Genomic DNA, 16,535 nt, shown 5'->3' with positions numbered 1-16,535 from the left:
TGCCAAGCTCCAGTTCTAACTACACCGAACTACAGTAAGCCTTTTACACTTTTCGTCACAGAACGTGAAGGTACAGCATTATCTGTTCTCACACAAGATCAAGCAGGACAATACAAGCCCTGTGCTTATTTTTCGAGCACACTAGATCCTGTAGCCCAGGCTCTGCCTGCGTGCCTCAAGTCAGTTGCAGCCACAGCACTAGCTATCAGACAAAGTGATTCCATAGTATTAGGACATTCCCTGACAGTACAAGTTCCACACTCCGTGGAAGTTCTTTTAAATCGAACACAGACTCAGCACTTGACCATTGCACGTTTAACAGGTTATGAACTGACACTGTTCCAGCCACACATAGAAATCAGACGCTGCAACGTTCTAAATCCTGCTACACTGTTACCGTCAACTATTTCGAATCCTGCCACACACGACTGTGTGGAAGTGGAGTTCTGGACTTTTTGGTTCCGTCCAGAGGTGTCAGGGAAAACACCCGAAGACCCCGGAGTTCAACCTGTCTCGGTGCACAAACAAACAGAAACACGGGCTTCTCGATGGTGGCGTCAAAGACCAAAGGTTTATTACTGCAGGGACACAGAAGTCACAGAAACTGCACACGGGCAGTGTCTAGGAGCCTGTTCAATTTGTACAAAGAGGGTTACTCCTTAAATACTAAATATTCTGCTCGGGGCAAATTCTTTACATGTTACCACAGTTCTAAACATTCGTGTCTTAAACAATAAATATTTGGCGTTGCACAGGAATCGTCAACAGTATCTGATGTCAAAACATTACGAATGAGGGGTTCCCACTAGTCCATCATAATCCCATGTCAATTCTTCATTCAAGACCCGGACCGCCTCATCGTAAATTTCGTTACCTCCCCCTAATAAAGGCCCAGAAGGAAAGGAGCAGAGCCAGGTGTGGAAGATAGAAAGACAGGATAAGAGATGTTTGTGGGTCGTAAATGGGCACGGTTACCAGCTTCGGCCGCCTAATCATGATCAGGCCAACGAACACAAGAACCAGTATAGCAGGACTGGCCTCAGGCTGAGGAGGCAGTTCTTGCCGAGTCATGCTGCCACAGCGTTGCTGGCCTAAGGTGCACGTGTCACTCGCAAGGTGAAACGCCGGCTAAAGCCTACGTGTCCTTTAAATGAAAAGAGGTCATTGTGTGTCCATTGACTATGTGAGGGCAAGGAATACAAAATGGCTTCCGTGTTCTAAGATGGATGCCATGGGTAGAACAGAAATGTGTTTGTAACAGGAGTGCTCTTGCTCGTAGCATAGCGAAAACACCAGGATATACTAAATGGATCATTTGCGGTTCACTGATACCAAAATTATGTATTTACGACAATGTTACAAACACGAACAAAATCGTCACGGAACCTCAGCCCCTCCTTTTGCCCTTACATAGGCAATTACTCAGTCTATATCAGAGTCAGAGTCTAATTCTATGCTCATTAGGTCAGTGACATGTTGTTGTATCATCATCCTGTCTCGTGCCTTTTCTCCTAATGCAGGTGGTTTTCTGAAACAGGTTGCAGCACAGAGACTACACAGAGCGGGACCACATTGGATAATAAGACAGCACGAGAACAGAAATACTAGGATGACACCAATGACCATCAGAACCTTCCATCCCCACGCTGATACCAGAGTCCAAAACCACTCCATGAAGGACCAGTTTCCCTTATCTACGTGTATAGAGTCGGAAATCCTGTGTAGCTTAGAGATTGCTTCATAGACTGTTGGAGCATTATTTGGAATAAAGACACAGCAGCTCGATTGGATCATTCTGCATACCCCACCTCGATCTGCAAGTATTACGTCTAGAACCATACGGTTCTGCAACGTCATGAGACGATCCGCCTGAAACTCAGCTGTTAAGTTACTAAGGGCACCAGCAGTTTCTGTAATAGTAGATTCAACTACCCGTGTTAGTTGACGTAGATTTCTACTATTGGCCATAGGCCCCCAAAACGGAAGGAAACCTTTGAAAAAGTCTCCAGCTTCTTGACCAGCGGTATCTTCCTTGCTGAAGACACCTCTTGCTACTCTGGTCTTGTGATAATCTGAAGAAGCAGTGTATGTCGGAGGTAACAATCGAGCAATATAACATGAACCTGAAAAGTCAGCAGGCAGCCATGTATATGCTCTGTCCTGACAGATGAAGTAGGTACCCCTAGCAGTCAGGAAGGCAGGGGAGGAGTTAGACGGAAATACGTAAGTCTCAACGCACTCACTCCTCCCTAGCTGAGCTCTCGGATTTCTCCCATTTCCTTGCAAACAGACCTGACCTCGGTGAGGCACGACCCAAACTGAAGTGGAGCTTTTACGCTTGCTTTCTCCCAAACTAAGGCGATACTCTGTAGAGTTCCAACTCAGATACACCCGTAATTCATCTCTAGGGTAAGATGGAGTATTATTGACGTCTTTAATCATGTCAATGATTCCCTGGACTAAAGCTTTGTTGGCTGAGTTGTATTTAGTGGACCGTGGTGGACGCGGAGGATAGGTCTCAAGGGCATATCTGAAAGGCCTGAAATGATCCATTGTAGCTAAAAGGCAAGACTAGATAGGGAATGCCTTTATCCATAGTGTGAGGTATCAGGCCACACACCCAGCAGTCTGTAGTATTAACTACCAGTTGGTGTTGATGCAAGAGCTGTACAAATGTATTGTTAATAAATTCTGAGCGTCGAGCTTGTTCGTGTTCAGGAAATGAGTGAAAAGAATGCATAGAAGAAACCGTAGAAGTAGTAGGATCAAGGGAAGGTACTGTAGTTACTGGCATAAAAATCAAATGTACAACAAAGACGATTCCACCCACCAACGTTATCAAAACAATTAAAAATGTAACTGCACATTGCATTAGAAAGCATTTGCTGTGAAGTATTCTGTACAGTCTATTTCTACGAACATAAATTACATTTTCTCGTTGCAGCTCAGGAAGCTCCATCTTCTACGACCGTTCGCGACCACTGATGATGTGTACGTAGATGAAAATGCCTCTATCAGCCCTGGGAGTTCCCAGAACTAACAGAAAGATCGACCTTGTGTCTGACCCCCGCAGATTCAACTAGGCACACAGCCACGACCCTACGGCTACCCAGACGGCAAGGCAATTTTTAAAACAAAAAGAAACAATACAAAGTTTTAGCAAACTTCCTGGCTGGAGGCAATGTATAGGAAATTCAAATCTGAAAATAGGCAGTTTTCTGCTTTATTTGTCCATATTGCGAGAACGTAAGTTGTATCTCAGTTTTGCAGGAGCTGTCTGGTCTGGAAACAATGTATTTTCAGCCGACGTTGCAATGTTCACGTTTTCAGATGACAAATGTTCTTTTGGTGCAGATGGCAAATGTTCGTTGGGTGTGGATGACAAATGTTCAGGGTTCAAAAGAGCAGTTTCAAGAGGAGAGTCAGAATTTGGTGAATCAGTGATCAGTTCTGCATCGCTGAAAGGTATGAACCTGGGGACTTGTTCCGTTTCAGAGGCACCGATTCCTTTCTTTACCCAGTTGTCGTAAGGAAGTGGCAAAGGCACACGTTTGACATGTGTCGTATGGATCCAGTTCTTCCTTCCGGCCACACGAATAGCAGTTCTCGTTGCTAGTAGGACTTGGAAAGGGCCAATGAATCTGGGCTGAAGATTTTTCGTTCTTGCAAAATTTCTAATGACCACCTGATCACCCGGTTTCAGCTGATGGCCTGGACTCTCCGGTGGCTTTGGCAATGCATCGAAAACCTGTTGGTGAATAAGACTCAATTTAGCAGTCAAGTCGAAAAGGTAATCAATTAACATTGGGTATTCCAGCTGCTTGAATTCTTTTGGTCTAGGTACCCCCCAAACATTTGCAGGACGACCAAAAACTATTTCATAAGGACTAAGCCCTACTCTAGAATGTACGGTTGCTCTTGTTGATAGCAAAGCCAAAGGCAATGCGTCTGGCCAGGACAAACCCGTGGATGCTTGTATCTTAGCAAGTTTCAGTTTAAGGGTGCCATTGTAACCCTCGACTAAACCCGCGGACTGGGGATGATTCGCACTATGAAACTTCTGTCTAATCCCTAGGCCGACACACACACTCTGCATAACTTTCCCTACGAACTCACTTCCGTTATCTGACCATACAATCCGTGGCATTCCGTATCTGGGGAAGTATTCTTTAAGAAGAATTTTGGCAGTGGATAAGGCAGTATTGTCCTTTAGCGGGTATGCTTCGATCCATCTGGAGAAAGCACAAACTACCACTAGGACGTATTTCATTTCAGATTATTACAACGATCCATGTGAATGAAGTCTAGCTGGATCACTTTGAAGGGGCAGGAAGGAGGAGCGAAGTGACCTGCAGGTGTGGGGATTCCCTTGCCAGGATTATGCATCAAGCATACCATACAATTTCTCACCACTCTCTCTGCACACTTACTAATCCCATCATTCTTCCAGACCGGAGCCAACATCTTACAAATCCCTTTTGAACTGATGTGCGCTGTTCCATGTGCCATCGTCACTACTGCAAGCACATACGCATCAGGCAACATCCAACGCTGTTGTTCCGACAAGTCAATCCAACACCCACTCGAGTCCAATTTACCCGTGCTCTCTTTCCATGCAAGTTTTTCCTCCTCAGTCGCCTCTTTCTGAATTTCTTTCACGCTTTCCACTGTGTCTTCACACATTCCAGACTCAGAAATCCATCTTGCAGACGTTGAAACATACATTCTACTCATCATGTTTCTAGCTGTCTGTTTTGCAGTCTCATCAGCAAAAGCATTCCCACGACCAACATCATCCGTGATTGCTTTATGAGCACTGCATTTCACAATCGCAACTTCAGTCGGCAAGGTTAGAGATTCCAACAAGTCATTAACTAGCTGACCATGTTGAATCTTAGTCCCATGGGACGTAATGAAACCTCTCTCTTTCCACAAACGGCCAAAACTATGGGCCACGCCGAACGCGTACTGACTATCTGTGAACACATTCACTCTCTTTCCCTTAGCTAAAACGCACGCTCTTGTTAGCGCGATCAATTCTGCAGCCTGGGCAGAATTCTGACTCACTCTTGCAGTCTCCACAATCGTACTCAAGGTCGTTACTGCATAAGCAGCAGTCACATCACCATTCTCCAATTTGAAGCAAGACCCATCAACATACAGCGTGCCATCTGGATCTGACAACGGAGTGTTTTTTAGATCAATTCGTCCTTTTGTTTCTTCCTCAGTTTTGAAATAACAGTCGTGTGGTTCGGAATCACTCGACTCTTGGCTAGTCGGCAACAATGTTGCTGGATTCAATACATTGCATCTTTTGATCTGAATATGACTAGCTAACAGTGTCAGTTCATAACCTGATAATCTAGCACTGGTAAGGTGTTGCGTCTTGGTTCAGTTCATGAGTGTATCCACCGCATGAGGAACCATAACCACTAGCATATTGTTCATTACTAAACCAGCAGATTGTCGAATGGAAGCTGCAGCTGCGGCTGTAGCTCTCAAGCAACTAGGCAACGCTCTAGCTACTGGATCTAATGTTGATGAAAAATACGCACAAGGGCGTTGTTTATCACCAAATTTCTGCGTCAACACACTCAATGCACAACCTTCTCTCTCGTGGACATAGAGCGTGAATGGCTTACTGTAGTCGGGTGTACCCAATACAGGTGCTGAACACAGTGCATTTCGTAACTCAGAAAAACTCTGTTGACATTCTGCAGACCATGGTACCGGACTCGGAACACCTTTCCCAGTCAAGGCTACCAATGGTTTTGCTAAAAGAGAAAAATTTGGGATCCATTGCCTACAATATGAGGTAATACCTAAAAAGGCACGTACTTCTCTCTGCGTGCTAGGAACATTCATCTGTGTAATTGCTTTTATTCTCTCTGGGGTCAACTTCCTTCCCTCCTTTGACAAGAGATGACCTAGGTAGGTCACTTCTTGGCAGCAGTATTGCATTTTTGAAGGTGACACCTTGTGATTCAAATCTGACAAGTGATACAATAAAGAAATCGTAGCTGTTTTGCAAGTTTCCTTGTCATCAGCAGCCACTAGAAGATCATCAACATATTGTATTAAAGCAGAACCAAGAGGAAGTACGAAGGAATCTAACTGGCTTTTTAATGCTTGACTGTAAATGGACGGGCTTTCACAATAGCCTTGTGGAGCGCGTTTAAACCTGAAGCTTCGTCCTCCTAGAGAGAAACCGAAGATATCTCTGCTTTCTTCGGCTATCGGAATGCTGAAAAAGGCATTTTTCAAGTCGACAACCGAAAACCATGCTGCTGTGGCAGGAATCAACGTTAACAATGCAGTAATGTCTGGAACCACAGGAAACTGTGGAATCACAATTTTATTAACCTCTCTGAGATCAATTACAAACCTATATACTGGAGGTTTTGTAGGGTCAGTTCGTTTCAAAATAGGCAGTACAGGACTATTACAGACATTACCTCTAGTTTCTTCTATAACGTCTTTCTCAATCAGATCATGCACTATCAGTAGGAGCGCACGCTCACCTTCACTAGAGATTCTGTATTGTGGAATTCGTGGAAATTTGACATTTGCTTTCAAAGTTACTACATAGGGTGGAATTTCCAATAGACCTACATCATTAGGACCAGTCGCCCAAAGAGTATCAGGGAGTGAACGCAGCTCTGGTGGGAGCGCATCCATCGACAAGTACATCGGAGAGATTGTCCTTTTACCCAACGTAAGCTGTACTCCTTCTGGAGAACAGTACAATGTCGCGTACAGGCGTTTTAACAAGTCTAAACCAAGCAGATTTTCGTTACAACCTGTCGTCAAAATCAGGGGTGCTTTCAATTGACAGGGTCCAACAGAAATCGACAAAGGACCAGAAACAGGGTTGTGAACAGGGGCGCCCGAAAAACCTACTGAAACGTTTGTTGAGCCAGACAAAGGTGCGCCAGGGAGTTTCGCATGTATGATAGAACTTTTTGCTGCACCAGTATCCAACAGAAACGGTTCGACTATACCTGATGTTGCTACTGCGACATAAGGCCCACTTTGATCTACTGGAACTGATACTACTCCCTCTCTTTGTCCATGGCTGTCCTAGTACTCACTTTGCTGACCTTCCTCACTAGCTTCATAATAGTCTTCAACATGATATTGTGGAGACCTATTCTGTTGGGCAGATTGTCCATTTCGCTGGTTGAAATAATTAGAAGGGCGGTCACTCGTCTGTGGAGGCATAGCACCTCGTCCTCGACCTCTAGAGTTTTGCATGGAACTACCACGACCTCTTTGAGCTGCCGCAGCATTATTTTGTGCCCGAACTGGACACTCATTTTTGTAATGACCTTCCACTTTGCAATAGGCACATTGATTCCATTGGTATTGTGGCCTTTGAAAATTATAATCCGTTCTTTGATATGACCCTTGCTGCATATTAGTCTGATTAGTGCGAGGCGGATAAGCTTGCTGTAAAAGTACTTTAGTTTTTAAATCTTTCGTCTTTTTATCTGATTTTTCCTTCTCTTCTTTATCCCTATTTTCATAGTACTGGGCAGTCGCAAGTATTTGCGCAGTCGTAGAGACAGCCCACGCACTTTCAGAATTCTTTAATTTACCACTAAGTTCTGGCAACAGATTGTGCACAAATTTATCAACAAATAATCTCTGACCTCCTTCTGTGCTCATATCCTGACCACTATGATCCACGAAAGTCTCCTCGAATCTTGTGAAAAAGTCGGAGACGCTTTCGTCTTTCTTCTGTTTGCACGCGGACAATTTGTCCCAGTTAACGCGCAATGCTGGCATCAAAGTTTTCATTAAATCGATTATCCTACCAGGCAAATTAGCAATTAAGGGTTCAGGTTTAGAACCACCTATTTGTTGACCATCCGCTGCAATTATAGCCGCCCAGTCACCACCTAGGGCAACTGGATGATTCTCTTTACGAATTTTAGCCCAAATTGGTTGCGGTACTACATTACCAAATAGCAGATCTATGTCAGCAAGATTCAATACACAAGCGTCAACTGTTTGAGCCAACTCTTTGTAGTACCCTGCAGGATTTTTACGCGGATCTGGCAAGGCCTGTTTCACTGCTAATACTTCAGCTCGCTTCCATGGAATATGTATTCATACTCTCTGGAATTGGGCCGGAGCGGCTGCAATACCAAGGTTTACATTAGCTTGCACAGCTTCACGCCAAATTGGTGGAACCTCTCTCATTGGGTATTGACGATTTTGTTTTGTACTGCGTTTCTCTAACTCTCTCGGTGAACGAAGGGATGAATCGGTCCTATAACTTAGAACCAGTTCCATCGCTTCTTTTATATTTTGACCGACTATCATACCTGCAGCAAACTCTTTCTGAACATTAATTAATTCTCCTAGATTTGATTCAGGGTCATCCTCTTCCAATTCCTCACGTAGAAGGAAACACATTTCATCGAACACATATCGTTGTGTCGGTTCATTCCATTGCATAAATGTATCTAATACATCTTGTACATTATATCTTCCAACTTTTGAAACCCATCTAAGAGCAGTGGAATCTAATATTCCTCTTTCTTCAGTACTGGGAAGCTGACTACGCCTCTGTACAGAGTCAGAGGTAGGAGTCTTAATCAGAGTTTTATAGAAGGGAGATAGAATATTGGAGACAGAATCAGTGATTCTCCGACGAACAGAAAGCGGAGTCATAATATTAGCAGAGGCAGTAAATAGAGTAGCAGTTGGAACAGATAGATTAGGAACAGTAGGAGTAGCAGGAAAAATAGCTTGTGAAGTAGCAGGTGTGAGCGACACAGGCATAGGTAAAGAAGCCGGCAACCCTGGAAGAGGGGTTGTCGAAGGAACATTAATATTGACCACAGGAGGTACAGGAACTTGATTCAGGGGAGCGGGAACACCAGGTTGTCCAGCAACCGGTAATTGAACATTCGGTATAGGTGGAGCCGTAGCACCCTGTGCATACGGTAGGGGTGATCGTAACAAGTAAGACAACAGGGGATCCTTTTCAGGGTCCTCTACTATCTTAGCCGTACTCGATGGTAAAGCAGGATAGCACTTGTCTATCGCTAAATTACGCTCTCTATTGGCCACCTCCATCGCTTTCTCAGACTCGTTGAGTTGCAGCTGCCTAGCAGACTGTTCTAAAGTCAACTCTTGCTCTTTCTGTTCTTTCTTCAACTTTTTAATTTCTCTCTGTTTAGATTCTTTTCGCCAATAACGGAAAGAATCAAACATTGCCGGCCGGGCTTTCTTCTTAAACAACCTTCTTTCTAGATTATCGAGAACTTCAGGTTCAAAACTACCATGTAGTGGCCAACTAAGGACACCATCTTTCTCTGTGAAGCGGATCCATACCTCGTTATAAGAGATAGGGCCCACACCAAATTTGCAATATAGATCATAAAGGGGAGTTCCAATCGGAGGAACCAAACACGAGTCCTCCAACTGGGAATCACTGTTGCAACTAAAACAAGACAACATACAATTTTTCCGACTTACCATTTTATAATCCGGAACACAAAACAAACAAGACACAAACAGAAAAGATGCGCACTCGAACCAAGAACTTAGGCCTACCAGAACTGATAAACGTATCGATACCTGAACTGAACAGAATGATTATCGTAACCAGAATAACCAGTGATAATCTTACAGAACTGAACTGAACTGAGAACTAAAAGGATTATCCAAACAGGAGCAACCCTCACAAAATACTTAACTGAGGTACTGAAGACGTCACCAAGGAGAAACCCGTCACGTCTCGCCGTACTAAGGACTGCACCTCGGGTCCAAGACAGGGCGACGGTCAAGGCAACGGACCACTGCAGCCGTCTGAATGGGAACCCTCGCGGAAGAGAACGTCGGGGCCACTTTTGCGATATGCCGGGATCGATGAAGTGGGGCGCCTCCCTCTGAAATCTTCACACGAAGCTCCTCGAACTCTTCAGGCTTTTGGACCGGTACCGAATGACGTCGCCCCACGTTGGGCGCCAATTGGAGTTCTGGACTTTTTGGTTCCGTCCAGAGGTGTCAGGGAAAACACCCGAAGACCCCGGAGTTCAACCTGTCTCGGTGCACAAACAAACAGAAACACGGGCTTCTCGATGGTGGCGTCAAAGACCAAAGGTTTATTACTGCAGGGACACAGAAGTCACAGAAACTGCACACGGGCAGTGTCTAGGAGCCTGTTCAATTTGTACAAAGAGGGTTACTCCTTAAATACTAAATATTCTGCTCGGGGCAAATTCTTTACATGTTACCACAGTTCTAAACATTCGTGTCTTAAACAATAAATATTTGGCGTTGCACAGGAATCGTCAACAGTATCTGATGTCAAAACATTACGAATGAGGGGTTCCCACTAGTCCATCATAATCCCATGTCAATTCTTCATTCAAGACCCGGACCGCCTCATCGTAAATTTCGTTACCTCCCCCTAATAAAGGCCCAGAAGGAAAGGAGCAGAGCCAGGTGTGGAAGATAGAAAGACAGGATAAGAGATGTTTGTGGGTCGTAAATGGGCACGGTTACCAGCTTCGGCCGCCTAATCATGATCAGGCCAACGAACACAAGAACCAGTATAGCAGGACTGGCCTCAGGCTGAGGAGGCAGTTCTTGCCGAGTCATACTGCCACAGCGTTGCTGGCCTAAGGTGCACGTGTCACTCGCAAGGTGAAACGCCGGCTAAAGCCTACGTGTCCTTTAAATGAAAAGAGGTCATTGTGTGTCCATTGACTATGTGAGGGCAAGGAATACAAAATGGCTTCCGTGTTCTAAGATGGATGCCATGGGTAGAACAGAAATGTGTTTGTAACAGGAGTGCTCTTGCTCGTAGCATAGCGAAAACACCAGGATATACTAAATGGATCATTTGCGGTTCACTGATACCAAAATTATGTATTTACGACAATGTTACAAACACGAACAAAATCGTCACGGAACCTCAGAAGTAGTTAACACTATGACTAAGCCAAGACAAGATCTGACAGATATTCCATTACCAGATCCCGACCTGACACTTTATGTGGATGGTTCATGTATGAGAACAAGTGCAGGAGAACTAGTAGCCGCGTATGCAGTGACTACTGACACTGAAGTCATAAAGACACATCGTATTGACACTCTGTCCGCTCAAGCAGCAGAGCTAGTTGCTCTGACCCAAGCCTGCATACACGCCAAGAACCTGAAAGTCAATGTTTACACAGATTCACGTTACGCATTTGGAGTCGTACACGACTTTGGAGTGCTCTGGCAGGAGAGAGGTTTCATGACTTCTCATGGAACCAAGATTCAGCATGGTCTCCTTATTCAAGCTCTGTTAGATGCCATGCACTTACCGACATCTATTGCTATCATGAAGTGCAAAGCACATACGAAAGTTACTGATACCATTTCTCAAGGTAATGATCTAGCAGATCGCACAGCCAAGCTTACAGCACAGACTCCAGACATGTCAGTTAATCCGACACAGACACATACTCCAGATCCGACTACATGTATGACAGTTAAGGACCCTACTCAAGATGTCATAGATATCCAGTTACATGCTACTCCCGATGAAATCAAGAAATGGTCCGAACAAGGAGGGGTCCAGACAGATCAGGGATGGGTAACGAAGGGAAAAGCCACATGGTTTCTCCCCGACTCCATGGTTCAAGTCATTATCAATACCGCACATAGTCCAGCACATTTAGGAGAAAAAGATATGTTAGACAGTATCCAGAACATTTGGTTCAACAAGCATTTACGAGCTGCAGCCAAGCAGAAGGTCCGTACCTGTATGATATGTTGCCAGTTTAATCCAGGTAAAAGTGTCCCGGTGGAACAAGGTGGATTCCAGCCTCCTGACCACCCTTTTGAAGTCCTCCAGATGGATTATATTCAGATGGAGCGATGTCGAGGTTTCAAGTATGTCCTTGTAGTTGTATGCGCTTTGTCCAGGTGGACAGAGGCATATCCAGTCCCAGATTACACAGCCGCGACCACTGCCAAGCAGTTGGTTCGTGAATTCTTCCCCCGTTATGGACTCCCTAGGGTCGTATATTCTGACAACGGCCAGCCATTCTCATCTGAGCTTATGAAACATGTTTCCCTTTTGTTAGGGTACCAGTGGAAGTTCCATTGTGTACGCCATCCTGAAGCAGCCGGTCTCGTAGAGAGACATAACCAGACCCTGAAAATCCGCATCGCCAAAATATGTAAAGAGAAAGGTGTGGACTGGCTAGTAGCCCTGCCAGTCGCTTTGTTTTATATGCGTATGGTCGCACATTCCAGATCAGGTCTGTCCCCGTACGAGGTCGTATTCGGCCGCCCCCCTAATATGTGGGGTACACCTAGACCTCGAAGTATTACCGATGTTTCAAGTAATATGCTGACAGATTACCTAGCTTCCTTGATGTCTGCCCTACACTCTTGTCGTTCACAGGTTGCCGCCGCATTTCCAGACAATACCGAGGTGGCACCGCATGACATCGTTCCCGGATGCATGGTCCTTGTGAGGAATTTTGATCGTTCAAGTCCGCTGGAGCCCCGCTGGAAAGAACCAAAACAGGTCCTCCTGGCCACCCGTACTGCCGTCAAGCTGGAAGGCAGGAAGGGCTGGGTCCACCTGTCACATGTGAAAAGGTTTTACGGACTAAAACCTGTTACCAAGAACATTTCCGAGGATTGTAAAGATTGCCAAAGTACTATTCTCAAGGACTGTCCCGCAAAAGACAATGATACAGATTCCTCCCTGTTAGAGAAAACTCCGCAGCAGGAGTATAAGAAAAAATTAAGGTCTAGTAAAATAAGTCAGCCAGTTTGATTGTCTAAGTCCTCCCCTAGGTGAAACGGTTAGACCAGTTTCTGACATATATAAAATAGACCCCCACAGAGAGAGAGTTAGTGAGAACTCTAAAAGTTGCACTATTATTTTATGTTTTCTGCTATATCTCAGCCTTATGTTTACCTGCACATGTTATGCATTTTATTTGTATTTTCCAGTTTCTCATGTAAATAAGTCTGCTAATGCTACAGTAGAGCACACGTATAGTGATCTGCCTCCTCATGAACTATCTTATCGTCTTGCTATGCGTAATCATTCCTTTATCCGCATGTTACATTATTCACACCAGACCAGCAATGCCACTAATTGTTGGGTGTGTGGTCGACTCCCCCCTTTCCAGACACCGAAGGGAGTTCTGCCGCTCTTTCCTTATCCATTTTCACATAATGGTTCGTGTGGAGCATGGTCCACGTTAACGTCATCCTCAACAGATATGTCTTTTCTAAACAGTACATGTTTTCCAGACAAGCAAGGTCTTCCCCACAGAACAGGGTTAGATCTAGAAAATGAAGTTTATAATTTAGGTAATTATTCTTCGAATTTCATGGTCCTGAATGTTCAGTCTGATTCTACTCCAGACTTACCTGCTATATCAGTACTACCAGTCAAAGGTGAATTATGTGTCCGAAATAATGGTTCCGTACATGTAGGCCATAGTGATTGTACTACTATTGTCAAGTATAGTGACAGTGGGAAATCTATTTTCAAAGCTTCACGTCATTCTTATTTTGTTTGTGTTCAGACCGCATATGTTCGTCTGCCCCTCGATTGGGAGGGAACCTGTTATATTGCCTTCCTACTGCCACCAGTTTTCCTAGCCCCACCTGACTATCATAGGAATTCCCACCTAGTACATACTAGACACAAGAGAGACCTCCCGATTGTCGATTATACTGAAACTGCTCTAGAACAATATATAGATATCAATAAAGGTGTCTTCCCTTATTTAGGTACTGTCGTGAATAGTAAACTGATACGTAGATTAACGAGAACCCTTGAAGCAGTAGTGATTGAGACTACTTCTGCTCTAGGTAACTTAACCGAAGAACAATCCTTTATGAGAATTGTCGTGCTCCAGAATCGTCTCGTCCTTGACGTCATACTGGCCGATAGGGGCGGGGCATGTAGAGTCATCGGATCTAGTTGCTGCATTTTCATTCCTAATAACGCACCGTCTGTTTATTCAGCTATTACCAGACTCCATAATATTGCCCATATGTTACACCAAAATCCAGGCACCTGGACATGGTCCGGTTGGTTCTGGAATATAATTTCCGCCTGGGGATGGAAAGTATTGTCCTTTCTAGGTATTGCAGTAGCGATCATATTCAGTTGCTGCCTCTGTTTACAATGTGGCCCTGCGATTTGTGGCATTTGTGCTACCTCTTGTATTCCTAGTCCCAAGTCCCGTTCTAAATCCAGTTCCAAGAAAATTCGAGACGAGCAAATGATACTGTATGAAATGATAGATGGTATCATGAATATTGATGTTTCCTGATGGAAACGTAGTGACAAGGAGGGAATGTGGAAAAGTAAATTTTGCCATGTTCTGTGTCCCTACGTGTTCCCCATCTTATGTTATGTATGCATGATTAATATGCATATGTATTCCCCATGTTTGATTAAAGACGCAATTACAGTTGTGTCCATCTCTAGTATGCTAGTTTCCAGTTCTCGTGAAAGCTACGAGTATTAGGCCTATGTAAAGTTACGTTGCCACGTTTCTCAGTGTGCACGTTATTTCATTGAAAAGTCCCCAATTCTAGGCCTCAAAAGGGCCCGGACACCAGATTCAGCTCCTGTCTCCTGAGCCCTCGCTGAGGAGCGATACAGCCCCCACCTGTATCCTCGACCCTTCACTTACTTCCTGCCTCGCAGTGCCCGGCTCGGCCTGGCTCTGCCTACGAGTCTGCCAAGAGTATGTTATGATTCTAGTTATCAGTCCAGCCCTCCTTCTCTGCATTCCTAAGCTACTGAATCGCATCAATAGTTTCCGTCATTGTCTAGTCTTTACGTCTCCATGTAGGAGAAATACTGCATTTAACGGTCATTTAATATTCTTCATCACGCACTACATGTAGAATAATGCATGCTCCAGTCTTAGAGTCTGTTAGCCTCTCCCCTCCTGACTCTTAGTTTATATCAACATGTTCTCTAAACATTAGATACTAGATAGGGTTTAGGTACATGTCGCCCTGACTCTCCAGATTTCCGTCTCTACTCCTAGCGCAGAGTTCATAGCCCCCAGCTTCTCCTAGTAACACGTCATTGTCAGTTTGCGCGCACCATTAGGTCAGAGGTCCCGGCTCCTTAGGTAGCCCCCTCCATGTTTCCGCCCCATTTATGACATATTCTGTTACGTTTACATCACATGTCCATGTATACGCCTCTTGTTACACCCACTTTCACCCTTATCTTTCGCGACTGCTATTGACCACACCCACTGCTCCGCCTACTGTATTCACTGTAATGCAACTGTTTTAGTATATATGCTTGTGCACTGTTATTAAATGTTACGCCGATTCCTTTTCCCCTAGCGCGCTCATTCCCTGTACCCCCTGCAGGGCCCTGCCATCCTATTCCTGTGCAGGTTGTCCTGTTCCTGTCCTTTATGCTGTATTAAACCTGCAAACTCCTACTACCTCGAATCTTGACTCTTATTTATTGAGCTATCTGTTATTGCTATGTCCAGTCAAACCTAGATCCGGTATTATTTATTTATATAGCACACAAGAGATCACAAACTCACTGAAGACTCCTCTGACACTGAGTGAGCCCTGCTCTTTCCAAGAGATCACAAACTCACTGAAGACTACTCTGACATTGAGTGAACCCTTCTCCAGCTAAGAGATCACAAACTCACTGAAGACTCCTCTGACACTGAGTGAGCACTGCTCCTTCCTAGAGATCACAAACTCACTGAAGACTCCTTTGACACTGAGTGAGCCCTGCTCCTCCCAAGAGATCACAAACTCACTGAAGACTCCTCTGACACTGAGTGACCCCTGCTCCTTCCAAGAGATTACAAACTCACCGAAGACTCCTCTGACACTGAGTGAGCCCTGCTCCAACTAAGAGATCACAATCTCACGGAAGTCCCCTCTGAAACTGAGTGAGCCCTGCTCCTTTCAAGAGATTACAAACTCACAGAAGACTCCTCTGACACTGAGTGAGCCCTGCTCCTTCCAAGAGATCACAAACTCAATGAAGACTCCTCAGACACTGAGTGAGCCCTGCTCTTTTCAAGAGATTACAAAGTCACAGAAGACTCCTCTGTCACTGAGTGACCCCTGCTCCAGCCAAAAGATCTCAAGCTCATTGAAGACTTTGCTGAACACTGAGTGAGCCCAGCTCCAACTAAGAGATCACAAACTCACTGAAGACTCCTCTGACACTGAGTGAGCCCTGCTCCAACTAGGAGATCACAAACTCACTGAAGACTCCTCTTACACTGAGTGAGCCCTGGTCCTTCCAAGAGATCTCAAACTTACTGAAGACTCCTCTGGCACTGAGTGAGCCCTGCTCCTTTAAGAGATTGCAAACTCACTGAAGACTCCTCTGACAATGCGCGAGCCCTGCTCCAACCAAGAGATCACAAACTCACTGAATACTCCTCTGACACTGAGTGAGCTCTGCTCCTTCCTAGAGATCACAAACTCACTGAAGACTCCTCTGACACTGAGTGAGCCCTGTTCCTTCCAAGAGATTACAAACTCAC

Source organism: Lissotriton helveticus, chromosome 3_2 (assembly GCF_964261635.1).
Source record: "Lissotriton helveticus chromosome 3_2, aLisHel1.1, whole genome shotgun sequence".
Classification (NCBI taxonomy): Eukaryota; Metazoa; Chordata; class Amphibia; order Caudata; family Salamandridae; genus Lissotriton; species Lissotriton helveticus.
Note: the sequence above shows the minus strand (reverse complement) of the source record.